The sequence below is a fragment of the Lissotriton vulgaris genome, chromosome 10 (assembly GCF_964263255.1).
Source record: "Lissotriton vulgaris chromosome 10, aLisVul1.2, whole genome shotgun sequence".
NCBI classification, from domain to species: domain Eukaryota; kingdom Metazoa; phylum Chordata; class Amphibia; order Caudata; family Salamandridae; genus Lissotriton; species Lissotriton vulgaris.
The window spans coordinates 265,595,452-265,622,348 of record NC_141698.1 but is presented as its reverse complement, the minus strand read 5'-3'; the positions used below and the strand labels follow the sequence as shown (position 1 = coordinate 265,622,348).

The window sequence follows — 26,897 nt, the reverse complement described above, 5'->3', positions numbered from 1 at the left end:
TGGTGCTGCTTGCATTAGGCCTGTTCTGTGCATGTATTAGAAGCTTGCATGTCATGCTTGTACTGTGTACGTGAGGGAAGCTTGCTTGGATGCTGCCACACCCTGCCTGTCCTTTTTGTGAATGAAGCTTGCACTGATGTTGATTGAGCATGCCTCTTTTGTGTATGCGAGGGAAGCTTGCACTGATGCAGCTTGCATTAGGCCTGTTCTGTGTATGTGAGGGAAGCTTGCATGACATGCTTGTTGCTTGCATTAGGCCTGTTCTGGGTATGTGAGGGAAGCTTGCATGCCATGCTTGTTCTGTTTACGTGATGGAAGATTGCTTGGATGCTGCCACACCCTGCCTGTTCTTTTGTGAATGAAGCTTGCACTGATGTTGATTGTGCATGCCTGTTCTGAATGTGAGGGAAGGATGAACTGATGCTGATGGCTCCCTGTCTGTCCTGTGAATGTGAGGGAAGGATGCACTGATTCTGATGGCACCCTGTCTGTTCTGTAAATGTGAGGGAAGGTTGCACTGAGTATGTGAGGGGAGCTTGCACTGTTGTTTCCTGCACCACGTATGTGCAGTACACGAAGGTGAAGCTTGCACCGATGGTGCCTGCACGGTCAGTGGTGTTTGAGAAAAAATGGAGAGGTAAGAGCGCACATGAGAGGGAGGGGGGAGTGGAAGAACGTGCAGCTGAATGGGAGAGAGACAGTGGTCTGCGTGTTTGCGCGCTGTAAATGAAAACAAAAATTTTTTAAACGCATGAAACTGAAATTGCTCTTCTGTCACAGTGTGTAGCCCTCTATTATTTTCAAAATGTGAGCACTATTTAGATCGCAAAACATGCAGGCAAAACGTGTGAGGAAGTGTTATAGGAGCGCTTTCACCACTAATATATAAACGCAATGTTTACTCCAATTCTAGCAGTAATTTCTGTGTCCTACAAAAGCCTTTAAAAAAAAAATGCATTGTGATTTTTTTGCTGGCGTTCAGAGTGTTGGTGTGTGTGCATGGCCTAAGCATGTACTAACGGCTGGTGGTACGTGTGGATGGTGGGTAATTGTGCACTAACAAATAGCAGGCAAACAAATGAAATTTAACTTGCATGTAATTTTTGGTGGAGGGGCAGTTTTAGCCTGTGTTTTGCGAGTTTTGTCCCCTTTAGCTCCAATTTGCATTTCACAGCGGATGTCCGCCAACAGATTACAATCTTTACGACTGAGTTTAAAGAACTCCACTATCCTGGTGTGGTTTCGTCCCCAGACGTTTTTTTGGCCCCCTCCCAAAAATGAAATTTTTTGGTCAACTGTTGGAAAAAAATGTAGAGGTCAGAGCGCGCATGAGAGGGAGGTAGGGGGAGAACCTGCAGCTGAATGGGAGAGAGTCTGTGGTATGCATGTTTGCGCGCTGGAAAGGTAGATGATGGGATGACTAGGCAGCGTGGCTGTGAACCAATGTAGAGAGAAGAGCGTGCATGAGAGGGAGGGGGGAGAGAACGGGCAGCTGAATGGGAGAGAGTCTGTGATATGCGTGTTTCTGCGCAGGAAAGGCAGAAGATGGGATGACTAAGCAGGGGGGGAGAGAACGGGCAGCTGAATGGGAGACAAGTTATAGTGTGCGGCGCTTCAAAGGCAGGGAGTGGCATGACGAGGGTGAGAGGAGAGAGCAGCTTGAATGGAGCGTGCAGAAAGTGAAGAGCCAATGAAAGCTCTTGTAAGTTCGTGAAAAAAAAGCCTGTGGGTGAAAAACGCGTGCTTGTGTTCATGTGAACTGCTTGAAATCCGCCGATGGTTTGAGAACTTATTTTGCACATTAAAATTCGATCCTATCCATTCCTTGCGGAATGGGATAGGCTCGACCTAAAAATGTATATTTTCAATGGTTCTTTCTATTTATTGTGAGGCTGTGCTATATGTGTCTGAAGTATATTCAATGCTAAACTAAATGAAAGAACTGCGTTGCAAGCATGTGATGACGTAATCAACTATGAGACGGTGTCACCTGGAAGAGGACATTTTAATTCGTGGGTGGCATCTGATTTTCAATACAAAAAGAAGACTCGCAGCCAAAATATAATTTATAATGAACCCTTTTTGTTAACGTAAAAAATAAAAGCCCATTTTACACTTAAACTACAATACAAATGTCATTCAATACTTTCGAAAAAAAAAGGGGAGAAAGAAGGCTGGCGTTATTTCCCTCCAGAACAAAGAACATGAGACTCTCTTTCCATGCGTCCGTCGCCATAGCAACAGCACTGCAGGAGTTGCTACAGGGAGGCGTGGCTCTGCGGAGGAAGGTAATGAACACAGAGCTGTGCGTGTATGGGTCTAGGAAGTGTGCAGACTGTGATCGTACAAAGTGAGCGTATGTGTGTGTGTCGAGGTGTAGGGGGCGGGGGGCGCACAGTCCCTACCTGCCTATATCCAAATGTTGTTACTTAAGATATTTCAGCGGGTTCCTATAACTCTCGCCCATCGATCGTCCAGCAGGAGATGGGGAGGGCAGTGTCGTCACATGGAAGTTTCAGTAGACAGTGAAAGAGCGGTTTACTGCCACCTATCTGACGGATATTTAAGGCGAGGGCTAGTGTTTTCTGATTAATAGTAAAGCGATGAAAGAGGGTGTACCACCAGTCCTGCTCAATAAATGTGAGTACGAAACCTCGGACCAATCCGGTGGGGCGGGAGGAGAGTGTGGTGGGTCTCGGATCATTCAGTTAAATATGTTTTCTAAATATGGAGGACTGTGTCAGACATTGTATGAGAGACAGGGGGAAGGAGATGGTGGTTCAGACCCATGTGATGCATGTGGGTGAGGGAAGTTACAGACGTATCTTATTGAATCGGAGGATGGTCTTGTAGGGCCTTTGGCCCGGGCTCTTATTTTAAGGGGAGCTACATAAGTGTGAACGTGCAGCACAGCACTGACAATTTATGTTCAAGGCGGTGGAAGGAATGCTTGAATTAATCTTAGCCAGCCTCTATGCTCGAGGCTGCATACCAAATCATAAGTTTTGACCCTCTCTTACATTCTAGGCAAAGGTCTGCCTTGTGCAAAGCAGTCTCCACCCTACTGCAATCAGCAGAAACATTCCATGCATATCTGCCTGGCCATGTGCCCTCCAGATGGCAACAAAAACAACCCCTCGCCAGTTCTGGCCTACTTAGCTCTCATCAGTGAGGTATAGCTTGAGTCATATGGCATGGAGTCCTAAGTAGATCAAAACTGGTCTAGGGTTGATTTTCCCCGATAACAAATGATCACCTTTATTAGGTCCATGCTGAATACTGAGGCTAGGGTGGTATTCCTACACCACCAAGAGAGTGGACGATCAGTAATACCTTTGACATCTGTCCTCATTCTTTTGCCCTTGCATAATAGTATCAGGTTGCCATGGGGGTTCATGATCTCATGAGAAAAGATCATACTCCTCATTCTTCCTAAAATATCCTTCTCCTTTTTGCTGCTGGAGCCAGAATTCTGATTCTCAAGAACTGAGTGTTCCTACCCCTTTTTAGGTCGAGCTGGAGAAAACAATGGAAAGCATTGCGTCCAGCTCGACAACTAATGTCGCCCGCCTCCTGGGAATCTGAGACAGGGGTCGGGCATGCGCGGCGATTGGTGTCTGTGGGCGCGCACGCCCAGCCCGGCGCCGTGCACATCTCCTGTCTCAGATTGCCAGGAAGTAAGCCATGCCTCTCTGTCGCACGCGCACACACACACAGCCACACTCAAACACACATACACACACGCAGGCACACACACATGCACACACACACACACGCACGCACACACACTGCATATACACACACGCTCACACACACACACGCACATCCCCCCCTTACCTCACCGGGCTCTTGTCACTGCGCTGGTGTCATCTCTGCACTCCAGCTCCTCTGCCAGCACAACGCGGGAGACACACAGAGACACACACACACGCGCACATACACGCACGCACACATAGAGCCCCCCCGTGCACACACACGCATGCATACACACACATTGCATACACACATGCACGCTTACACACACGCACGCCCCCCCCCCACGGGCTCATGCGCACACACAGCCCCCCCACCCCACTCACCTGGTCTCTTGTTTTAAATTCCCGACGTCAAATAACTGTCCAAAAGCATGCAAAAACTCAATCAGCTATGGGATGAGGGGACATGCTAAAAAGCAGCTGGACGAGCTCTAGGCCTCTATTAGCGCGTGAAACATAAACATTCAGACAAACGTTACCTACGTGCTTGGGGGGGTGCTCGCTCCTGTTCGCGCTCATCCAAAAAAAATCAAGGGCGGGAAGACGCTGTACGTGTTTTCGACTGTCTAGCCAAACGCCAGCCATAGAATTCAAACAAAGAACTAGAGCGCCTACCTCTTCTACTGAGACTTGCGCATGTTTTGGGCCTCTTTTGAAGGTCCATGGTGCTTGTTTTTAGCTCTCGTGTGGCTGTGGGACCAGTGTACAGAAAGCAGACGTGCTGACTATCACGCAGGTAACAAAGCGCCCCAGAGAGCGAAGCATTATTCCTCAGAGCCGTCGCATAGTATAGACGTGTTAATCATGACCCACTTATGTTTTATTTTATTTATTTAAAAACAAGCTATTTCCCACTTTTTTTATTTGTTAAAAGGGGATGCTTGCGACTTTCTTTGCTTTACTTTAACATGGGTGTTGTGGGGCTGGGGCCAACGTGTGGACTGGCACCGGCATATCTGAGGGAAATTCTGCCTGCCTCCTTTCAAATATCAGCTGCACTGTGTTTTAACGCGTATCGTGCAGCAGCATTTATAAGCATGTGTTACCCTGTGCGGGGGCCCTGATGCGCTGGTCTACACGAGTACCATACTACACTGTGTAGGGTGTGCGGTTGGCAGGGTATTGTCTTTGTTTTGATCCTGTGTGGGGAGAGTCTCTGTGTCATGCGGGAGGACCACGAGGTGCGGTTTTGGGTGCAACAAGCCCAAAAATGTTTTTCTTACTGTCGCCTTGTTCTAGGAGTACATCAGTCAGCACAGAAATTGTCAGCGTGACCCCAGTTTAGCTCTACTAGTAAACATTGATAGTCTGTATTATTAAACACAATAATGTATGTCCTAGCAGTCATTTTACATTTATACATGCCAACATCTTAATATTGAAAAACTGGAGATTTTGAAAAAAAATCGGGGGCTAGTGTGTTTGACTTCTGTTGAAGTGCAGGGGGGAGGCAGCTTAAATAAACCCATTTGGAACACACACAAAAAACGGGAGTCTCACACCTGAATCGGTCCTTTTGGTATGTAGCATGCAACCGCATTAGTGGAATCGTAGTCCCAACAATCACGACCCTAAATTCTCATAAAAGCGTAAACATCACATGTGCACAAAACACTGTTGTGATGGCCGCTTGTGCACCAAGAGCTCTTTCCTGTAAGGGCCTCTCGTGAACAGACACCGGCTGCATGGGCCGCTTGTGAACTGAAGCACAACAGGAGATAAATCGTCGTATACAGGTTAGCTTTTTTATTGAATTATGTATTCTTAATAAAACGGGTCCTCTTTTCCCAGATCCTCGCTCCGTCCTGCTCCTTATGTTTCCCATCACTCACTTCTTTAGTTTTCTCCAATACCATGACGTCGCTCAGATTAGAGTCTGCCCATCATTTTTATCCATGTTCTGTTCCCTTCTCTTCTTCTTTCACAATTCCTAATCTTTCATGCCTTCCCTCTCTTACTAACTCCTCTGGTCCTAGGATTTTCCTTTCCCATCCCTAACGCCCAATTAGTGCACCCCCTGCAGTCATTCCCACAATCTTTATTCATGCTCTTACCTCCCAATCTGTCTTCATGTATCTTTTCTCACTACCTCACCAATCACAACATTCATGCTCATCTCTTTACCTCGCTTCTCCGTTTCCCTTTCTCTACACACACACCCAGACCCCTCACACCACACACCCCCAAACACACCCAACCCCCCCACGCACACAACCCACGCACACAACCCCACACGCACACAACCCCACACGCACACAACCCCACAGCACACAACGCCCACACACACAACCCCCACACACACAACCCCCCAACACCCCACACAGACCCCCCCACCTCCACCCCCCACACAGACCCCCCCACGCAATCCCCCACACACACAACACTCCCACACAGACCCCCCACACACAACCCCCCACACACACAACCCCCCACACACACAACACTCCCACACACATAACCAAACACACACAACCATCTATCTATCTATGGCCCTCACTCTATCTATCTATGGCCCTCACTCTATCGTCCTGACTCTATCTGTCTGTCTATCTATCTGTCTATCTATCTATCTATCTATCTATCTATCTATCTATCTATCTATCTATCTATCTATATATTTATATATATATATATATATTTTTTTTTTTTTTTACAAACATTTGTTTAGCGTTTGCTCCAGCCTCTCTCCGCAGCGGGCTTCCCGGCGGGATCGCCACTCCCCTTAATATCCAAACACTTCTGGCAGTCAAAAGCTAATAAATCAGCAAAACACCAGAGCCGGGGCCCAAATGTTCGTTCAAGTGCTAAATATTTATTGGCACACGGACAAAACCCTACGCGTTTCGAGGCTTGCGCCTCTTGCTCACGGGTAAAATGTTTTGGCGGCCATTCCTTATTTAAAGTGATACAAACTTAGTTTTGTCGTGCACGTGATCACAGATAAACATGAAAAAGTTACTTTGTTGCATACACGGTTTTCCATAACGTATTGAAGGGTTGCTGCAACCCTTCAATACGTTATGGAAAACCGTGTATGCAACAAAGTAACTTTTTCATGTTTATCTGTGATCACGTGCACGACAAAACTAAGTTTGTATCACTTTAAATAAGGAATGGCCGCCAAAACATTTTACCCGTGAGCAAGAGGCGCAAGCCTCGAAACGCGTAGGGTTTTGTCCGTGTGCCAATAAATATTTAGCACTTGAACGAACATTTGGGCCCCGGCTCTGGTGTTTTGCTGATTTATTAGCTTTTGACTGCCAGAAGTGTTTGGATATATATATATATATATATATATATATATATATATATATATATATATATATATATATATATAACCTACTGGCGATAGCCAGTAGGTATCTATAGTTAGGATTAGCTACCATAGGAAATCCGCAACATTCTATTGGGAATAACTTTGGCGCCGGTTGAGGAATTTGCGTGTAATTTTCCAAAATTTTGGCCAGCTCCGCTCCGCTCCTTCCCTGAAAGTTTCGGGGGGATTCGTGAAGTGGGGGCTGAGAAAAAAAGGGGGTCCCAAAACGTGGTTTCCCCATGTTAATTTCCATAGGACGGTCTGACAAGTCTACAGCCCGAACCGCTGAACGGAATAACGCCAAACGTTGCAAAATTATAGGGAATGGTACGCAGAGGTGCCTTTGCTATGTTTGGTGAAAATTGCTCCAGTGGTTTCTATGAAAATTAACTTCAAAAACACATATATATCTGGGCGGAGCCTAACCACACATCTCATCGTGAGATCTGATTGGCTGTCAGCACTTCATCCAAGAAGTGTTGGCAGCCATCTTGGGACCAATATACATGATAGTTTTAGGACTTTAGTTACATTATAAATCATTTGTTGATGGTACCATACTCATTTTAGGAATTGTGGTGTGTTCTAAGGTGATTTTACCATGTGAAAAAGCCTTCTGCTGGGATATTATGAATCATGTTTGAAAGAAAACTATTATCTCATGCTTTTCCCACAGTGGTTTGGAGGGGGATCTACAAGCTAAACTGAAAGCATATTTTCTGTAAATTCACATTATCTTTCTCAGTCATGTGAGAATGAAGTCTGACATTCTCAGTAAAACATGTACATTCAACAAGAACAGAGACTGTCAGTTGATTCCTTTGTGTTCTATTGCAGCCTCCTAGAGTGTTCTAAAGAACAACTAGAGCGCGAACAGTCCTACTTATTACAAAGGTTTGGCACACCTGAAGCCATCTTGATTGGAATAAAGTGGTAACTCTTAAAACATTTAATTTAAAAAGGAACAAAATGAGGGGGTATATTTTGCCATAGAAAGTATGATTAGTGCTGCAGAAAGAAAAATTAGGGCACATTTTGAGTGATTTCCCAAATCCTCTTCTATTTTATTAAAAAATTCTGACATGCAGTTCCCAAGATGGCCACCAGAGACAAAAGAACTCAAATGTAGCCCAAATATCACCCATATGTAGCCCAAGTATAGCCCAATGACTGATTGTCCCAGAGTGTTCTAATGAACAACTAGAGCGCTAACAGTCCTACTTATTACAAAGGTATGGCACACCAGAAGCCATCTTGATAGGAATAAAGTGGCAACTCTTAAAACATTTAATTTAAAAAGGAACAAAATGAGGGGGTTCATTTTGCCATGGAAAGTATGATTAGTGCTTCAGAAAGAAAAATTAGGGCACATTTTGAGTGACTTCTCAAATCCTCTTCTATTTCATTAAAACATTCTGACGTGCAGTCTCCCAAGATGGCCACCAGAGACAAAAGAGCCCAAATGTAGCCCAAATATCACCCAGATGTAGCCCAAGTATAGCCCAATGACAGAATGTCCCAGAGTGTTCTAAAGAACAACTAGAGCGCTAAAAGTCCTACTTATTACAAAGGTATGGCACGCCTGAAGCCATCTTGATTGGAATAAAGTGGCAACTCTTAAAATATTTAATTTAAAAAGGAACAAAACTAGGGGGTATATGTTGCCATAGTAAGTATGATTAGTGCTTCAGAAAGAAAAATTAGGGCACATTTTGAGTGACTTCTCAAATCCTCTTCAATTTCATTAAAAAATTCTGACATGCAGACTGAAACATGCACTTTGAATACCAGCAGCAGACTTCCCTGGTGAGCAGTAGCTTTACTACAGTGATCTAATGAGCAACTAGAGTGCTAACATTCAGAATTCATGGCAAATGTGTGACACATCTGAATGGAACCAAAGTAAACAAGCATTGAAAATGCAATAGATCTCGCCCTCGTTTAAGTTAAAGCCATTCTGTTTGCAATGAGGTGGCTTTTTAGCTTTGCTTTTATTAGTGTTTTTAAAACTTTCATGTAAATAACATGCATATGTATAAATATATGAATATGTATGCATGCATTTATATTTGTATTTATATAGATATGCAGATTATATATGTTTATATATATATATTTATATACACATACATATATATAAATGCATATGCATATATATGCATATATATGTGTATATGTGTGCGTGTAGAGAGAGGTAGAGAGGTAGAGGTAGAGAGGTGGAGGTAGAGAGGTAGAGACTAGTAGAGAGAGAAGTAGAGAGAGGTAGAGAGATAGAGAGTAGAGAGCAGTAGAGAGAGTAGCATAGAGAGAGTAGTAGAGTGAATAGTAGAGTGAGTAGTAGAGAGTGAGTAGTAGAGAGTAGTACAGAGTAAGTAGTAGAGTGAGTAGTAGAGAGCAGTAGAGAGTGAGTAGTAGAGAGCAGTAGAGAGTGAGTAGTAGAGAGTGGTAGAGAGTGAGTAGTAGAGAGTGAGTAGTAGAGAGTAGTAGAGAGTGAGTAGCAGAGAGAGAGAATAGTAGAGTAGTAGAGAGTGAGTAGTAGAGAGTGAGTAGTAGAGAGTGAGTAGTAGAGAGTGAGAAGTAGAGAGTGAGTAGTAGAGAGTGTAGTAAAGAGTGAGTAGTAGAGAGTGAGGTTATTCGAAATGGTAGTGTGGGTCTTGGAGAAAATGTGAAGTCCCTTCCCTTTTGACACCTTCTCCCAGTCAGGATTTAAATGACAAAGGATATTAATGATGGCCCATTACAGACGTGCTTACTGCTGCTCATTTTTTTTAGGCTGAAAACAAACCTTAATGTTTCTTCTGGCCAGAGCCTGGCGCCCCCCCCTGGGATCACTTAAGGCCCCCCTAGGGGGACCCGCCCCCCCAGTTTGAAGACCTCTGAGATAGTGAGTAGTAGGGAGTGAGTAGAAGAGAGAGAGTAGTAGAGAGTGAGTATTAGAGAGTAGTGGAGTAGTAGAGAGTAAGTAGTAGAGAGTAGTGGAGAATATTCCAAAGTTTGGCACAGCACCACTTGCACAATAAGTCCAATCAAATCATATCACTTAGAGTCCTTATTGAAGTGCTGAATCTTGGTGTATATTCAAATGCTTTTATTTTCCTTAAGTTTATGTACCACAGCCAGCCAACGCGTTTCGTTCTGTACAACAGAACTTCTTCAGGGCATTCTTATTTCCTTCAAGTTATGTCGGTATCCTGTTGTCATATAACTAGATATTTCTTCCAAATGTTAGACGAGACGTAAGTACATTCTTATTCAAAGTGACTAGGTATCAATTTTACCCACACAATTCGGGCAGACTTGAGTAATTTATAGCATCCTCAAAGTCAGTCTTGCAAAAATTCCAAAGTATAGGACATGATAATCCAAATGTTTCTCAAGAAAAGTCATTTTCAATCGTTCAGAATATCGGCGTTTGGGCAGATATGACCCAGGGACCCCCAGTATGCAAGGGGAATTAGTCCCCCTCTGCAAAAGCGCCAGAGGCATAGCCTCATTACACCTCTGTGCAATGCAGCCCCCTGGCGCATACTGGAGGTTCCAGGTGGGCTAGTTGGCCCCCAGGGACCCCTAGTATGCAAGGGGAATTAGTTTCCCCTCTTCAAACATGCACAGGGGCTGCGTTGCAGAGAGGTGTAAAAAAGGGTGTGGCCTCATTACACCTCTCTGCAATGCAGCCCCCTGGCGCATACTGGAGGCTCCTGGTGGGCTAGTTGGCCCCCAGGGACCCCCAGTATGAAAGGGGAATTAGTTCCCCCTCTGCAAACGCGCTAGGGGACTGTGTTGCAGAGAGGTGTAACAAGGGGCATAGCCTCATTACACCTCTGCAATGAAGCTCCCTGGCGCATACTGGAGATTCCAGGTGGGCTAGTTGGCCCCCAGGGGCCCCCAGTATGCAAGGGAAATTAGTTCCCCCTCTTCAAACATGCACGGGGGCTGCATTGCAGAGAGGTGTAAAAAGGGGCGTGGCTTCATTACACCTCTCTGCAATGCAGTCCCCTGACGCATACTAGAGATTCCTGGTGGGCTTTCAGGTCTTATATAGTTAGGAATTAGCATTAAAAAAACCTTTGTAATTCACTGAAAATAACATAGGTTTCAGGCCTTATATAGTTAGGAATTAGCATTTAAAAAACCTTGCAAATTCACTGAAAAAACCATAGGTTTCAGTCCTTATATAGTTAGGAATTAGCATTTAAAAAACCTTTAAAATTCACTCAAAAAACTATAAGTTTTAGGGGTATTAGAGTTAGCTGGACATTTCACTCATACAAAACCAATGAAATTGCTCCTATATAGTTAGTTGTACTAACTATATTTCGCGCACCCGCAATCCACTGCTGATGATGTCACATATTACATCATTCATGACATGGTCAGTGACATCACTGATGACATCTCAAATGACATCACTGATGACATCATCCACGTGACAATCACATACACCTTTTCATACACTAGTAAAATCTTTCATCACTCTTTGTAAAATAGAGTATCATATTTGAATCCATTGTTACAGCAATGCAAGTATCTAAAAACCCACTCAGTGATTCATAGATGTATACACACATCTAATCACTTACCTGTAGATTCACTCATACATGCTATGCTGTCCATGAACAATAGAACACTATCAAAAATACTTATACACCTAAATTGACATTACGCACCAGCAAACATCCTATTCACATATGAAGTCATCCTACTCACTTATGCAAACAATGGATCATACTTACATTTTTACTTAGCTACACACTTATATAAACACAACTTCATCTATTCATTTAGATAGTAAGTCATACTTAGTGAATTATAAAATCAGTATTACAAGTATAACGTTATCCATACTGTCACTCACACAATCATTGAGTCTTATGTATACGTATTTATATTCAACAACTGACACATACACTGCCTTTTATTTTTCTAGTTTGTTGGACATGTACCATTGAGAAATATATTTGCTCATCACCACACCCATAAAGATATTCACTCACCCAAACAACTGTTAGAACATGAAGTTTTAACTTCATATATCTAGTGAATCAACTATTCACACATCTTTGGGCAGTCACACCCCCCCCCCCCCCCACCGAACCACACACACATTCACTCTCCCATACAAATACTCAGTTAACTAATCAATAACTAATATAGACTTTCACATAGCTAGTAACCAACTGGAGAACCAGTTTACACACCAACTGACAAAGTGATACAGATATTCAAACAGTTTAGTCACTATCCACTATATTTAGTGAGACACTATAAATTGGTAAAGTAAACAGTCAATTACACTGCTACTAAATCCTCCATCCAAATATTTATTTTTATATATCCACTCATTCTTCAATACAAATTGCTATATATATATATAATGCATTTTTAAATAACGAAGCAAACCACATTCACTGGATGATGTCATCAGTGAGGTCATCAGTGATGTCATTTGAGATGTCATCAGTGATGTCACTGACCATGTCATGAATGATGTAATATGTGACATCATCAGCAGTGGATTGTGGGTGCGCGAAATATAGTTAGTACAACTAACTATATAGGAGCAATTTCAATGGTTTTGTATGAGTGAAATGTCCAGCTAACTCTAATACCGCTAAAACTTAGTTTTTTGAGTGAATTTCAAAGGTTTTTTAAATGCTAATTCCTAACTATATAAGGCCTGAAACCTATTTTTTTTCAGTGAATATATATATATCTTGTCTGTCTGCCTATATATCTATCGCCCTCACTCTATCTATCACGCTCACTCTATCTATCTATCGCCCTCACTCTATCTATGGCCCTCACTCTATCTATCGCTATATATATATATATATATATATATATATATATATATATATATATATATATATATATATATATATTATTGTACACTAGCAGCCCGTCCCGACGTTGTCCGGGTATGAATTGTAGTATATTGTTTTGTAAGATTCCGTTTTGATACCATTTCTTATCTGTGACAGGCCTGTGAAACGCTCCGATTCACAGTGCACTGCTGATGCACTTAAGAGTGCGCGTTCAGTAGTGTGTGAACTAGAGTTTCCCTACTTTATTTTTCCTTGCAATATTATATAGCGCGAACTCGACAACATGGCATGAGCACAATTTACAGTACAGAAGAGCACATTCATTTGTGGTAGGCACGGGGAGACAAAGTGATTTGCCTGGAATCACAGGATGTTGAGCTGATGCCGAGATTCCAACGTAGCTCCCCAGCTCTAAAGTTCGCGATTCTAGAACTTGTGGCGGGAGGTGTATCTAAATGTGTATGTCGGTGCTGGCCATCAATGAGCAAGACCTGTGCATTTTTCAAATGGGTGGTGAAAAATATGAGTATGTTGCTGGAGATGTGGGCCGCCGTACCACCAATGTACTTACCGTGGGAGGGTAAACACCCATTATTCCGCAACTTTCTTTCCGCATACCATCACTCCGCATACTTTCATTACGAAAGTACAATGACTCCGCAATGCCATTGTAACGCATGGCATTACATTTTATATGCTTTTACCATGCATACATTTACAATGAAATTCGTTGTAAATGCATGCCCGTCTGCAAGCCCGTCTGCGGCCGTCCGCGGCCGGTCGGGGCCCGGGGCTTGTCATTCTGCCCAACTCACTTCCTTTGCTCCTGGGGAGCTGATTGCTCTACACTCACTCCGGTCACTGGATATTACCAGCTCTTCAAGACTGCAACAACTAGGTATTTATCAAGCTTGCAGTATCTTTCCTGAGTTACTGACCCTCCCGTCTCTCCTCACCTCTGAACCCACAGTCCCCTTCCCTCCTTCTAATCCCCTGCCCACTCAGGCATCCGCTAATATGGAATTAGCAATCATATACCTCAATACTCGATCACTAGTCAGTCACCAACTTGACATTTACCACCTCCTGGACTCAGACCGACCTGACATTCTTCTCCTAACCGAGACCTGGCTGAATGAGGATTCCTCCCCCGATATCTTGGCAGCCATTCCTCCGGGGTATTACATACTTCAAGCCAATCGGCCAGCTGGTAAATCAGGAGGCGGCGTAGCCGCCATTATCAAACTCTCCCTCAGGTTCACTTCCCTTTCTCTACTCACCATCCCCCAGGTGGACTGCCTGGCAATTAGATTTGAATCCTCGGTGTCCCCTCTTACCTGTGTCCTGGTATACCGTCCCCCCCAATCCATGTCTAACTTCCCCTCTCACTTTGGTGATTTGCTTTCTCAGCTCACAATTAATAATTCCAAACTCCTGGTCCTGGGAGATTTCAACTACTGGCCGTCAGACGCCCACGAAAGCCCCCAATCCTTGGCTTTTACTGATCTATTAACTGGGCTTAATGGTCTTCAACACGTTCACTTACCCACTCACTCTAAGGGCCATATCCTAGACCAGGTGTGGACCTATAATCTTGAAATCAAGTCACTCACGATCTCACCTTGCCACTGGTCAGACCATCATTTAATTTCCTTTCTCCTCCTGGTCCCTCCTCCGCCCCCTCGTAGCCGAGGCCCTAGCCTCTTGGCTTGCAATTGGAACAAAGCAGACCTTGACCTATTCCTTACCTCTTTAACATCTTCAGTTCTGCCCAGCTCTGGCCCTATTCACTCCCAAGAAGCCGCACTTGTCAAATGGCTAGAATCCGCCAGTGACAAGGTTGCCCCCCTCAAGTTAATTAGAACTAAGCGCCCCCACGACGCACATCGATGGTTCTCTGATAGCCTTAAATCCTTAAAACTAGGTCTCCGCCAAGCCGAGCGCCGTTGGCGTAGAAGCTATGATCCCTCAGAGAAACCACACTTTCTAAAATTACTGGGAGAATACAAACGGGCAATCTCAGCCGCCAAAACCGCCTACTTCTCCACAAAAATCCTTAATTCCGCGCAAAAATTTAAAGATATTTTCGCCATTGTGGAGGAGCTCTCACATCCGGATAGGGTGACCATCAAACCCCTTCCATCTCACGCACTTTGTGATTCCCTTAACTGTTTTTTCATAGAAAAAATTAGCAAAATCAAAAATAGTATTTCCTCTAGACCCCTATGCCCCTCGTTGAGGCTGCTCCCTCTCTTAACCCTCATTCCCTGACTCAGTTCCCCCCCATATCAGAAGATGATTTCCCCGCCTTGCTTAACAAAGTCTCCTCTGGTTCCCCCACAGACTGCTGCCCTCCCGCGATTCTCCGGGCTGCTCTTTCAGCTTGCCCCGCCCTTCCGCTGGCCCTCCTGAACAGCTCCCTTCTGCTCGGTGAGGTCCCCAGCCAGTTTAAGAACGCAGAGGTAGTACCCATAATAAAGAAACCCAACGCCGACCCCACGGTTATGGGCAACTTCCTTCCCATCTCCCTCCTTCCTTACCTAAGCAAAGTACTTGAGACATATGTAACCAGCATCCTCAGTTCTTTTATTGAGGATTCCAACTTCCTGGACCCTCAGCAGGCCGGGTTTAGACCCGCCCATTCGACAGAGGCGGTCATTCTCTCTGTAATGGAGAAACTCCGTAGAGGCGCTGATTCCAACATCAGCCAAGCCTTGATTCTCTTGGATCTGTCGGCGGCCTTTGACACGGTCGACCACACCATCTTGGTCGACCGTGTCAAAGAGGCTGGTATCAGAGGGACGGCCCTTGATTGGGTCCGCTCCTTCCTGACGAACCGCCACCAATCTGTCTGACTTTCCCAATTTTCGGCGGACAGGATGACACTCACCTGCGGTGGGCCGCAGGGGTCGTCCTTGTCCCCACTCCTTTTTAATCTGTACCTTACCCCCCTGACCCGCTCCCTCCAGGGAAGGAATGTCACTGCATTTAATTATGCAGATGACATTCAGCTCATTTTCAATCTTGACTCCTCGAAGGAAGCGGCTTAGGACTTCCAGTCTACCCTCTGTCATATTAGTAACTGGATGGGCGCTCACCATCTCAAACTTAATCCCGACAAGACGGAGCTTGTTCTCGTCGGAGGCCCATCCAACCCCTGGAACTCTACCTTCTGGCCCCTTTCCCTTGGCCCCTCTCCTTGTCCTGCTGACAAGGTAAAAAGCCTGGGGGTCTACATTTCACATGATCTTTCCATGAAACATCAGGTCAGTGCTACAGTGTCCTACTGCTTCCACCAGCTTAGGAAAATTCGTAAAATAGCCCACTTTCTGACCACCGAAGCTCTCACCCTGGTGTTGCTGGCATTAGTCATCTCTCGGATCGACTATGCCAACGCCTTGTACGCAGGTATCCCACAATATCAAATCAAAAGACTACAGCTGATACAGAATCAGGTAGCCCGCCTGATTTACCATCAACCAAAACATCATCACGTCCGTCCTCTGCTCAAAGCCCTTCATTGGCTTCCTGTATCGGAGCGCTGTAAGTTCAAACTAGGCTGTCTGACCCATAAATCCTTGGACGGCATCGGTCCCTCCTTCATTTCTTCTCTTCTGCACCCGTACGCCCCTTCCAGACACCTCCGATCTTCCCACCATGGCTCCTCCAGACGCCTAGGTTTAGGCGCAAAAAGCACAGAGGTCTCAGATTCTCTTTTTTGGCCCCCTCACTCTGGAACTCTCTACCGTTGGAACTTAGACTTTCCTCCTCTCACCCTCACTTCAGGTCTCTCCTAAAAACTCACCTTTTCCGCTGTGTTTACACATAAGCTTCCTTTTCCTCCCTCCTTTGTCTCCTAATGAACTAGTGAACAGCGCCAAGAAACCGTCCGGTGTAAGTTGCGCTCTATAAATCTTTTTTTTTTTTGTTAAAGATATTTTTATTGAGGGAATAGAAAGATAGAAACAACAGAAGAGAAAGGGGATGAAAGCACATGAATTGCAAATCAAAGAAGTGCCCACGCAGGGGCCAATGCAAAAGGCCGAGCAGCAGTAACAGTCATGAAGGGCTGAGCAGCGTCATCACTCAGGGCAGGACATAAGAGTTCAAAAAAAAAAAAGTTCAAAAATCTGCTCGGGACAATGTCACGCCCCCTGCGAAATCCGGAGGGGAAAGCCCGCCTTGGTATGGGGCAAGTTTATCCAAGTCAGAGGCTTAGTCGACCAAGTCCATGTGCGCCTCCAAGCAGTTTGGCCATAAGAAAAACAACGCGGCAAGGAAGTTCATAAAAATCAAAACGTCCACATCCCCCTTCAGAAAAGAAAAACAAACCAAACCCCCCCCCCCCAGAGGCTCCAACCTCCCCAGTGCACCCATCCCCCCCGATGGTGGCAGCCTGACAACAACCATTCACACAAGCACAGTTCACACCTGAAACAGATGTAAGGCACGTATAGTGGGTGGGCAAACCGCTGACGGCAACCCCGAGAGAGAAAGCGGACCAGTGGGCCCCATCTGAAAGTAAAGTTCTTAAAGTTATTTCTGAAAATGTCCGCCATACGCTCCACACTCAGCAGCCTCCATAACCTAGCAATCCAAAGGGAAAGAGCTGGGGCCTCCCTCTTTTTCCATGCAGCAGCCAGAGTCAGTTTGGCCGCTCCCAAACAGAGCCAAAGGATGTGCTTGTCAGCCCTGGTTTGGTGCTCCAGAAGCGGGTCCCGAAGGCCTAGGAGCACGAAGCCAATGGAATCTGGAATCGGGTAGCCCAGAATCTCCCTAATATGAGACAGAATCTCCTCCCAATAAGGGCGTATGATGGGGCAATCCCACGAGATATGGCGAAAGTCCCCCAGGAGACCACAGCCCCGCCAACATCTGTCAGACGCTGAGGGAAAAATCTTTTTCAACCGGGTCGGATACAGATACCAATCTAGCATGGTCTTCATATGTGCTTCTCTCAGATCGATCGAATGATTGAATGTGTGTAGATCTCGCCAAAGATGGGACCACTCTTCGTCGGAGATGTCCCGCCCCAGGTGCTCCTCCCACAAACCCATGTATCTAGGGCGAGGTGAGATAGCCGTGGTTAACAGTAAATCATAGAGGAAGGAAATCACCCCCTTCATAGATGATGTGCGAGTAATGTAAGATTCGAAATCCGTGGGAGGCCTCGTCGCAGCGTCCCGCACCTCAGGAGACAATGCCCAATGTAGCAGCTGGGCGTGCCGGTAGCGCTCCGTAGGTGGCACACCATAGTCACGCATGCAATTTTGGAAGGTGAGCGGCTCATAGCCATGAAACAAATGTGTAAGTGCGTGGCAGCCCCCCGCCTTCCACCCATCAAAGGGCCCCTCAACAAGAGCCGGCGGAAACGCTGGATTAAAGTGAATAGGTGTGAAGGGGGAAGGAAAGGAGTTCCATCTTTCATCATTAGAGACCGAGTCCCAGACCTTCAGAGTGGTGCTCGTAGGGGTGCTAATGTATGCGTTGCGGGGCCGATCTCCCTTCGCCTTCCAAACCAGGTCCCAAATAGAGCGCCCCGCCACACTCCTGTCCATATGCAGCCAATGCTTCTCTGACTCCATTTGGGTCCATTCAGCCAACACCCGGAGTTGCGCCGCTTTGTAGTAAAGAAGCATGTCTGGAAGGCCAGCCCCGCCCTTCCTCAAAGGCCGGCGAAGCGTAAGAAAGGAGAGTCTAGCACGGCCCCCTTGCCAAATGTAACGCAGAACCATAGTCTTCAGACGTCGAAAAAAAACCCCGTCCAAGGGAATGGGGAGGGCTTGGAACAGATATAGAAGCTTGGGGAGCAGCGTCATCTCGACAGCATGCACGCGCCCAAGCCAAGAGATAAACATAGGCTTCCAGCGATTCAGCTCAGCCTGTATCTGAGTCAGCAGAGGAGGGAAGTTAGCTGCATACAAGGTGGCGATGGAGGAGGTCAGCTTGACCCCGAGATATTGAATGGAGGAGCCAGACCAGGCCAGGGGCGTGAGCGGACGTATGCGCTCTACCTCAGAGGGCGGAAGCGTGAGATTGAGAATGTATGATTTGCCGGGGTTCACCCGGAATCCCGCCATTGCTTCGAACTGGGACAGCACGTCCTGCACCCGCGGAAGGGAAGTCCCGGGGTCAGCTAGCGACAAGAGGACATCATCAGCAAACAAAGACATTTTATGCTGTTCCCCCGAAAAGGGGAGGCCCACAATATCTGGGTCCTCACGAACCCTAATGGCAAGAGGCTCAATGCTAAGCGCAAAAAGTAAGGGAGATAGGGGGCAGCCCTGCCTTGTGCCACGGGAATGAGCAAAAAATGGTGAGACATGACCATTCACCATAACTCTCGAACGCGGGCCATGATAGTTGGCCCGAAGCATATCTATAAATTTGGGAGAAAAGCCAAAAGCATGAAGAGTACCAAACAGAAAGTTCCAGTCCACCCGATCAAACGCCTTTTTAGCGTCAAGGCCTAGCAGAACAGCTGGAATCCTAAAGCGCTCGGCTTTCTCAATCAGATGAATCAGCCGTCTAGTGTTATCATCGGTCTGACGACCCTTTATAAAGCCCGATTGATCCGGATGGATGAGAGCAGGCATAAGGTCCTTGAGCTGGGTGGCTAAGATAGAAGAATACAATTTGGCATCAACATTCAGGAGGGCTATGGGCCGGTACGATTCACATTTGGAGGGGTCTTTCCCCGCCTTGGAAATAATCGAAATCATAGCCTCCGCCATAGTGCCCGAAGTGTGGCCCGCCTCCCTCATGTTGTTGAAAAGGAGCACCAAGTGGTCTCCCAACTCGGACGCGAACGTCTGATAAAAGGAGGCCGTATAGCCGTCCGGGCCCGGGGCCTTTTGCGGTTTGAGGGACCGAATGGCTGAAAGCACCTCCTCCCTAGTAAACGGGGCCTCCAAGAGCTCGTTCCATTCCTTGGAGACCTGCGGTAGCGACAGGGCCTCCAAGTATGCTTGTTGAGCGGCCGGCACCAGGCGGTCCGCCGAGTATAGTGCGGCATAGAAGTCACCGAAGAGCTCTGCCTTAACCGCATCCCTGTGTTCCACTACCCCAGAGGGGGTCCGAATGCCACCCACATATTCCCTCTCACGTTTATCACGGAGCTGCCGTGCTAAGTGCTTCCCCACTTTGTTGCCCTGAGCGTAGGAGAGGCGCCGCAGGCGCAGGAGGGTATATTCAGCTCGATTATTATAGTGCGCCCTGAGCTTCCCTCGCACCCCAGCAAGAGGGCGAAGTGTCTTTCTAGAAGGATTCTGCTTATGCGCAGTTTCCAACGTCGTCAGTTCCGCCTCCAGCGCCTCCCTCTCCTCACGACGAAGCCTGTTCAGGGCGGAGTTCAATGCAATGCGCGTGCCCCGTGTCGTCGCCTTGAAGGCGTCCCATTGGGTAAAGATCGAGGTGTCACCAATCTTATTCAGCTCAAAGAACTCACCAATGGCCGCCCTAAGCTTCTTGCAGGATTCCTCATCTCGCGTAAGGGATGCCGGGAAATACCATTTGCGATGAGGGGACGACTCTGGGGCCCAGATCAAGCACGTCGCCAAAAGGCTATGATCCGAAACTGAAAGTGGAAAAATTTTGCTATCGCGCAGGTCGCCCTGTAAAGATTGATGCACAAAAATATGGTCGAGACGGGAATATGTGTGGTGAACATGTGAATAGAACGTGTAGTCCCTAGTGCGGGGGTGGAGGGAGCGCCAGCTATCAATAAGGCCCAGACTTAACAAAGTATCGCGCAGCTCCGGAGAAAAGAGACCCGTCTCCGTCCTCTGTTGATGTGAACAGTCAAGACTTTTATCCCAAACCAAATTGAAATCCCCCATCACAATCAACGCTCCCTCCCCAAAGTCCCCAATCACACTCAGAAGAGTCTCAAGGAACCCATGTTGCCCTGTATTTGGAGCATAAACCACCACCCAGGTGCAAAGTTTACCCATGAGCATTCCCTTCACCATCAACCACCGCCCCTCCTTGTCCCCCCGCACCCCCACAGGCTGAAATTGAAGGGCAGATCGGAACAAAAGCGCAACCCCACGGTGCTTAGTAGTGGCCGAGGATTTATAAATCAGGGGATACTGCCTGTGCTTAAGCCTGGATTCATCTTTGCGGGTCAAATGAGTCTCCTGCAGGCCCACCACATCTAGCTGATGATCTAAAATATACTTCCAAACTTTCTGGCGCTTTTGAGTAGAATTAAGGCCTTTAACGTTCCAGGAGCCTATCGTAACAGGCAACATCGAGACCAACTCCCCCCCCCCCCCCCCAGCGCTCCAATCAATGCAGCCCACCGCTAAACACAAACCAGACACACCACAGCTATACCAGGTCCCCATCCACCACCACCGGGATCCATCCCCAACAAGCCTACCTAAACCCACAGGAGCCTCAGAAACAAACCATAAAAAAGGGAAAGCAAACAGTAGAAAGAGAACAATGAAAGCCGGACATGACCGTAAGGGTCGGGGGTAGAAGACCCTGGTAATGCCCCCCCCCGAATCCAGGGTCGGGGTAACCCTCCATCGGAGAACTGTCCCACAGAGTACCTGAGGTGGTAGAGCCCCCCGGTTCCCACGGGCCGCTGTTGAGGGGGCCTAAGCCGCCGAGGAGCTGTCCACTCGGCTTGATTCAGTCACCTGGGCCACCGAGGCCAAAGCATTTCCCCTTTCACTCTGGCTCGCCGATGGGGATGGCCCCTCTGCTGCGCCATGTCGGCCCACTCTCTGCCAAGCTGGGGATCGGGAACGGCGTCGTCTTCTTGGTGAGGCGCTGGCGTCCGCCGACGCAGATGTTTCCTCCATTCCGAGCAAGTCCCTGGCGGCTGCTACTGTTCGCACTTGCACCAGTCTATTTTGCCATCGGAAGATAAGCCGAAAGGGGTGACCCCAGGAGTAGGACACCCCGTGCTCCCTCAGGAAGGCCGTGATCGGGCGAAAGTCCCGTCGCTTTTGCAGGGTGGAGGCCGCCAGGTCTTGGAAAAGTTGAGGGCTGTGCCCACGAAAAAGCAAATTGTTAGTGTCTCTCGCCTTCTGCAGGATCGTCTCCTTCAGCTGAAAGTCGTGGACACAAACCAAGATGTCGGGAGGCGGCGAGCGCGCGCCACGCGGCAGGCCTACCCGATGTACTCTGTCCATCTTGACTTCATTGCGATCGTCCTCCGCCAAAATGTGCAAAAAGAGAGCCTCCACATATTCCCGCAGGTTTCCACCATCTCCATCCCACGGCACCGCTCGTATTCGGATGTTATTGCGACGGGACCGGTTTTCCAAGTCCTCGCAGTGGGTCTGGAGGTCCAGATTCTGCTTGCGAAGCTGGAGCAAGTCTTGCTGTAGCTGATGGACATCCCCACTGAGGCCCAAGTCGTGGTCCTCCAAGGTCGCTACACGCTCGCCGATGCCGTCTACATCACGGCGGACCTCACGGAGGTCGGAGGCTAGTTGTGCTTTCAGCTCCGTGATATCCTCCTTGATGGAGGAAAAAAGCTCAATCAGGAAGGCCTTCGTGACCGGGCCATCAGCGTCGTCTTTGGTCGGCGACTTGCTAGGACTGGGGGGCGATCCAGATGCCCCCTTACCGGGACCATCCTTCCCCGGTTTATTCAGGCGATTCCTCGTCGACATGATGCGACGCCTCAGCTCAGATGGTGAGAGGCAAGATGGCACCACCTCTCCGCCCGTTCGTCGTCTGCGCTGTCCAGCAAAGCTCCAGACAGGCCGGCGCCTCCTCGTCGCCTCTGCTCGGCGACAACCGCCAGCTAGGACGCCGGAATCACAGGCAGGCTCGTCACAATCCCAGTGTGGGGGACTCACACAGAAGCGCTTCACTCGATCACTTGCCAGAGTCCCGAGTCCCCTCTTGCGAAGAGTCGATGCCGCCCAGACAAAGCCCCGTAGGCCGCTCTGGTGCTCGTGCGTCACCAAAGTAACACCTCGGCTAAGTCCGCCGTCCCGTGTCGTAGCTCGACGGGAGAAGGGACAAACCAATGCAGGACGCCTCAGTGAACCCAGGAGAGTCAAAAGCCGGGGCTGAAATCGCCCCAATGCCGCTAAACAAAGCTGTGAAGGGCTCGGGGTGCCGGAGGAGCTCGCAGGCACGTCTTACTCAGTCGCCATCTTGGCCACGCCCCTATAAATCTTTTTTACATTACATTACATTTACATTTACATTACATGAATGGTAAAAGCATGTTTTTTTAAATGTTTGAATGAGGTAAGTAGGGGTATATGTTTTGGGGTACTGAGGTATATGTTTTTGGGTGTTTGGGTATTTTAAGGGTACAGATATAGTTTTGGTTTATGGGGTACAGGGGTAGGTTAAGGGTTTAGGGATAGGTATGGGTTTTGGGGTACAGGGGTATTTTTAGGGTTCAGGGCTAGGTTTGGGTTTTGAGGTATAGGGGTATTTTTAGGGTTCAGGGGTAGGTTTGGGTTTTGGGGTACAGGGGTATTTTAAGGGTTCAGGGCTAGGTTTGGGTTTTGGGGTACAGGGGTATTTTTAGGGTTTAGGGCTAGGTTTGGGGTACAGGGGTATTTTAAGGTTCAGGGGTAGATTTGGGTTTTGGAGTACAGGGTTATTTTTAGGGTTCAGTGCTAGGTTTGGGGTACAGGGGTATTTTTAGGGTTTAGAGAGGTTTGGGTTTTGGGGTACAGGGTATATTTATAGGGTTAAGATGGGTTAGGGTTATGATTATGGGGTGTAGGGGTATTTAAAGGGAGCAGGGTGGGATTAGCTCACTATATGAGACATGGCATGAAGAGCAGAACGTACCACACGCCCCCAGCATTTGTCAAGCCCCCAGCATACGCCCACAGCACAACTCAGACAGGCCCACAAGGGACTACTTTGCTGGCACGGTTCTTTTACCTTTTAAATGTATATGGTGGGCGTCTGCATAGCCTATGTCCTTCTGCTGCAACTACCCTTTCCAACGCTGTATTGGGTGTTGTGATTGGTGCTGTGGTTCCTGAGAATACCCGCCTCAAAGGTTTGGGCTCTCTCTTTATTGTATTAGTATAGATATATATAATTTCCACAGTTACCCCTTCAGATGAAGGACACACTCTGGATCGCTCCGTATTGCAGGTAAGTTTCCAGCCGCAGTCTCTTTAACTTCGGCCTACACGTTTCGGGCAGGAACGCCCTTCTTCATGGGCCATGAGTAAAGATGACGACAAGCAAGCGCTGCAAGTGTAATCCCTCTTTTATTTCAACAATCAGCATGTTAATTTCACCCAATGCATTCTGGGACTCGCAGTGCAACATTAGTTAACCCCTCTATCTATCTATCGGCCTCCCTCTATCTATCTATCGCCCTCCCTCTACCTATCTATCGGCCTCCCTCTATCTATCTATCTATCGCATCACCACAGCATCACTCCGCACCACCACAGCATCAATCTGTGCAACCATTCAACAACAACTGGTTCAAATATGTGCTCTCAATGTTTCAAGCTTTATTACAAATGTCACAAAAATATGTTAATATTTCACTTCTGTTGGATTTTCATCACAATAAAATACACTGAACATAATCTTCACAAAAGTCATTGACAAAAGTTTAAGCTATTGCCATTATAAATTACAATAACTTTCATTTAAGTATTGATTATTAAAAAAAAATGAAAAGCCATTGTTATTTGTAATATCAATACATCTAAGCCACGTAAATACAACACATATTGCAGTACAATTGCTATAGGTGTCACATTTGCGAAAGTTAAAACTATTGGCATTGTAAGTGACAAAGCTATTAATTTCGCTATTTTCAAAACCAACACATAAATCAAAAAATTGTCATTTACAATACCAATAGCTCAAACTTTCCTAATGCGAGACCTATTGCATTGCAAATGCTTGTTATGTTCATGATGTTATATTTGGCCAACAGTTTACTTTAGCTAGTAGAAAAGCTTAAAAATACAACAGTTTCTTGAAAATAGTTCCAAGTGTTATTTGTCTACAGCCACCTGATTGACAAGCTTTGAAAATATATCAGACTGAATGATAATTAACCATGGATACGATATAACAGGTAAAAAATGAATTTGATGTAAACAGTTAAATACTAGAGAACAATTTTTGCCCGTACATGCATTACCCAGGCTCCCTTTCTGGAATACAGTGTTGCAATGTCACTATTAAATTCCCTATGCGTCATCTGCCAGTCTGATATGAGGTATTTGCCACTAACATTCTACAAATGTTAAGCTTTGTACTTTAGCTCCTGGGCTGATACTCATTTTGTCGGGTCCTTAAGAAGATTCCTCTAATCCAAGTCACTTCTATTCTACTAAGGTAGCTACCGCCTTTAAATCTACCATGTTATTCCATCGTGTGAGTGTACAAGAACCAGACAAATTAAATTTTGTGTGATACAAGCAAGATAACTAAAAACATTGGTGTGATACCCTCAGAGAAATGTTGTGTACTTAATCAGCAAGTCAGCAGGTTAGTACCAGAGACCCATTGAGTTCTCTATGTGCTGCTAGTTGTTTTTTACCTAAATTAAAGGCAATTCCAAGAATTGGACAAGGATGGCTCACTCACGTAATGTGACAAGCTTCATCATTTGCCACCTCGTCCCACCCTGGTAAGATGATACTACCAGGAAGGAATCAACTTCAGAGTGAGTCTTTTCTGAGGGAGTTCTTAGACATTTCGTCTCTCAGGACAATGATTTAGGTCCAGTTTATGATTTAAAACCAACATGCGATAATCCACTAAAGTATCCTTTAAACCCTTAGCTGCGGCGCTAGGGGTGAGGGGGGGCCGCGCGGTGCTCCCGTACTCGTGACTGAACTGCTCCGTCACGAGTTTCGGGTGGGCTGTGCTTGTGACGGAGCGGTTGCATCACGGCCCGCCCGCTCAATAGAACGCGCTGCGCAGGCGCGAAATCAGCGCTGTGCAGGCACGGCGTGCGGGCCGTGACGGAACCGCTCCGTCACCAGCACAGCCCACCCGAGGCTCGTGACGGAGCGGTTCCGTCACGAGCACGGAGCGGGTTAATTTGGTGGTATCCCTGGTTGATTAAAAGATTACAAAGGAGGCATACATAGGTGTAATGACCTGTGTGCATCACTGTACAAATATTTAAGCAAGATAAACATAAAATACTGTAATATTGTAGACATCTCTCAAAAAATAAACATTCCCAGATTGGTCTGACTATGCATGCAGTCATTCAGTCTGTATGTTGCAAACGTCATGGGCAATAAACCCAATACGCTTTACTGGGTATATAGTTTTCAATTTCCCTGCAATCAAGTGCCCTAAGGGAGCCCACTAGGGGGACTGGCAATTTGCATTCATTTGAACTTGAAGTGTACAATTACAGTCATTTATTGCGGCACAACAGATATTCACCAGTTATTCCTAACTTTTAACACTGATAAACAAATGCTTTTTAATGTTTATAATAGGAGCACAATACACTCAGTTGACTCACACGCTGTTAATATTATAGATATCAGGCTTAAGGAGCTCCAGAAAAGTAGCTACAATATAGGAAAGCCTATAATCATGGTCACCCCTGAATTTAACACAAATTGAGAGCCACTGAAGAGGTATGTATCTATTACTGAAGGAAAGGTCAATGTTTTGAATATCCCTCGGATGAAAGGAAAATGTATTCATAACTGTAGACTGACGGCTTTAACTTGCAACTGCAGACCCCTATTGGATAGTAACAGACTATTCTCTTTTAACGGTTGTAAACATTATGGTTGGCGATATATGTTATTATTAGTCTTTCTAGCTGGAGCCACATGGGTGACAGGGTGGTGGCAGAGCTTCCTGAAGTAATCATGGCCCCTTCTTTTATATCTTACGGCTATTGATTTTAAGCACCCAGTTTTGCTGGTAGAGGACTGTGATACAAAGGTCATAAATGTGTGCCATAGGTTAAAATTGGATTATGTTGAAGCAGGGTGTATTTTGCCCCTTATCACTAATTGTATTAGGGAAGTAATGAGCTAGTTAAACCCAAAGATA

The 26,897-nt window shown here is 46.5% G+C and overlaps 1 protein-coding gene across 1 annotated transcript in view; it reads left to right on the top strand.

Moving 5' to 3' along the window:
- Positions 1-2,184: 2,184 nt before the first annotated feature.
- Positions 2,185-26,897, top strand: part of LRRC61 (leucine rich repeat containing 61) — a 146,689-nt gene continuing 121,976 nt past the window's right edge. The window contains exon 1 of the mRNA XM_086940969.1: positions 2,185-2,288. The gene's annotated coding sequence lies outside the window, so the exon portion shown is untranslated. The remainder of the gene's footprint in view (positions 2,289-26,897) is intronic.